This window comes from Ostrinia furnacalis, unplaced genomic scaffold, assembly GCF_004193835.3.
Source record: "Ostrinia furnacalis isolate ACB-3 unplaced genomic scaffold, ASM419383v2 OfSCF6789, whole genome shotgun sequence".
Classification (NCBI taxonomy): Eukaryota; Metazoa; Arthropoda; class Insecta; order Lepidoptera; family Crambidae; genus Ostrinia; species Ostrinia furnacalis.
In genome coordinates, this window is record NW_021137028.1 from 41210 (window position 1) to 43481 (window position 2272).

Here is a 2272-nt window from a genome sequence, read left to right on the forward strand (position 1 = left end):
TATCTTCAAGACTGTAAAAGTTAATAAAGAGACTACCGAATATTTAGGTATGAAAAAGGAAAGACTTGTGCGCCCTTATTTTTCCACAAAGGGATTATTTAATACATTATTATTAAGATCCAGCAATTAAAAAGTTTATTTTAAGGAAAACTCGGCAATAAGGAAAATTCCACGCATTACAGGAAAAACGGCTATTTTCTGTTTTCTTTTTCTACTTAAATCTGTAAAGTACCTACCTACTGGCATATTTTGAAGAATAATTATTTCTTTACCGTTAGATGCATCAATTGATTTTTAACCGCACAATTTCGCCCAATAAACTTTGGTAATTCAGAACTAAAACACATACCGAGCATAGTCAATGCCGAAATCCAATAATGCAAACTGATCACCGACCACCGACAACACAAACATTGCGAGCCGTCTATTAAACACCAATTAAACAGCCATTTGAATTTCAAATCGGTTCGCTTTATGACGTGGCATCATTCAGTCTTAAAGGGACTAATAAATGGCGCCAAATAGATCTGACGGGATCGTGGAAATTTGGAAATTCGCAGTATGCAAATGTGGCCTTAAATTGTTCCGTAACCTCATTACTCGGCAGCAGTGTTGCAGCCGTCAGGGTAACTACATCATAGTCCGCTCCACCTCGGGATTGCAGATAATTAAATCGCGCTTGGCTTACAAATCTAATCAGAGCGGGTTCAAACTGACAGGCTTTGCTGGCGAGCCCCCGCGGGAGCCTTGAAGTTCTTTTCTTACGTATTTGCATGTGTGTACTTAGATAAGTAATTAGATGCAAACCTCAGTAGAGCATTAAAAGAGTGACCAATCAAAAAAAATAAGAACCTGAAGACATTTTTGTTGAAGTTATAATAATGCGGCTAAATGGGGAGGCCGAGGTAAAGGCTATCAAAATCCCCCTTATTATGTTCATCAGCACCAGACATTCTTTGAACCTCTAACGTGCGCCTTTTCCTCATTTTTCAGTAACAAAATGTAAACTAGATCATTCATAATTTCCCCAAAACTGACGTATACCATACAGATATCGGTCACAGCTTATCTGTGACGTAAGAGTCTAGTTACCTAATGTCTATTCACTAATTAGTAATTAGTAATGTGTGCGAAGCTGAGGATCGGCTCCATGTTGGTTTTTGCCCAGTCCATTAGTGTCCCTCAAGTTTCCGAACAATATGCGGACTGCGACCGGCGAAGTTGTCTGTTGCAAAGACATTGCGTGCCGAGTCATAAATTAATTTCGTAAATACATTTAGCAAACCGCAATGGCTCTCAATTCCGGAGGCTGGTCATAGATTAAATAATAATCTAGACGCACAAAGGGTGGGAGACTGTTTGAAAGGTCACAAATCGTGGTGTTCAGCAACTTCATGTTTATGCTCTTTGTGCAAACTATGCTCTATAATTTCATCACTTATACATTCACCCTTTTCTGTTCATTGCTAAAAACTGACGCTAATTTGTTTGATAAAAAAGAAACAAATCTTGATCTTGATTTGAAATTTTTTTTTACTGGCTGCTCAGTCCCGACTGGTTACAGAGTTGTGCGACCGTTCGCCCAAAATTACGCTTTTGTTAATTACTAAGTTTAATTACGCTCGGCTCCGACATAAGTATCAGGAAACGCTCGGACCCTTTCGACTGTTCCAAAAAATAATAAAACCAAAATAATGAAGGGAGATGGAAATGAACAAAACGAATGCCACACTAATTAGAGATATTTCTGGGCTGGTTTGGTTACCCTTCACTTTAAAATTAGGTGACGTCACGACTTCATTTGTGATCATCGCTCATTTAGGGTTGAGTGCCTTTGGTAAATAAACGGTGACGAGTCTTGAGCATTTTTGTATGAATTTAAATTATCTTTTTAAGCTTAATATTATTTTCAAAGGAGAATTACTTAAGTACTTAACTTAATGGATTTTAATCCACAATCATTTGTAACTTGAATTAAAAACCATTTTCCTTGCTGCTTATAGCCTTTTTAAGACCGTGACCCAGTCTACATACAAGACTCATAGTTTTGTAATTACGCAATTACAGTTTAATCTGTCTTGAATGTAAATTAAAAGTCTGCAATTATTATAAACCTGCTTCTATACATATTTTATGCTAAAACTGATATTGAAAATAAAATAGGTCACAACTCTATCCAATTTCAAATAGGTATAGTTTGAAGTATTTTAAGATTTGAGCAAATGGGGGACAAGTTTGCAGTTCACTTTAAAAAATATTTTTCCGAGGAGAA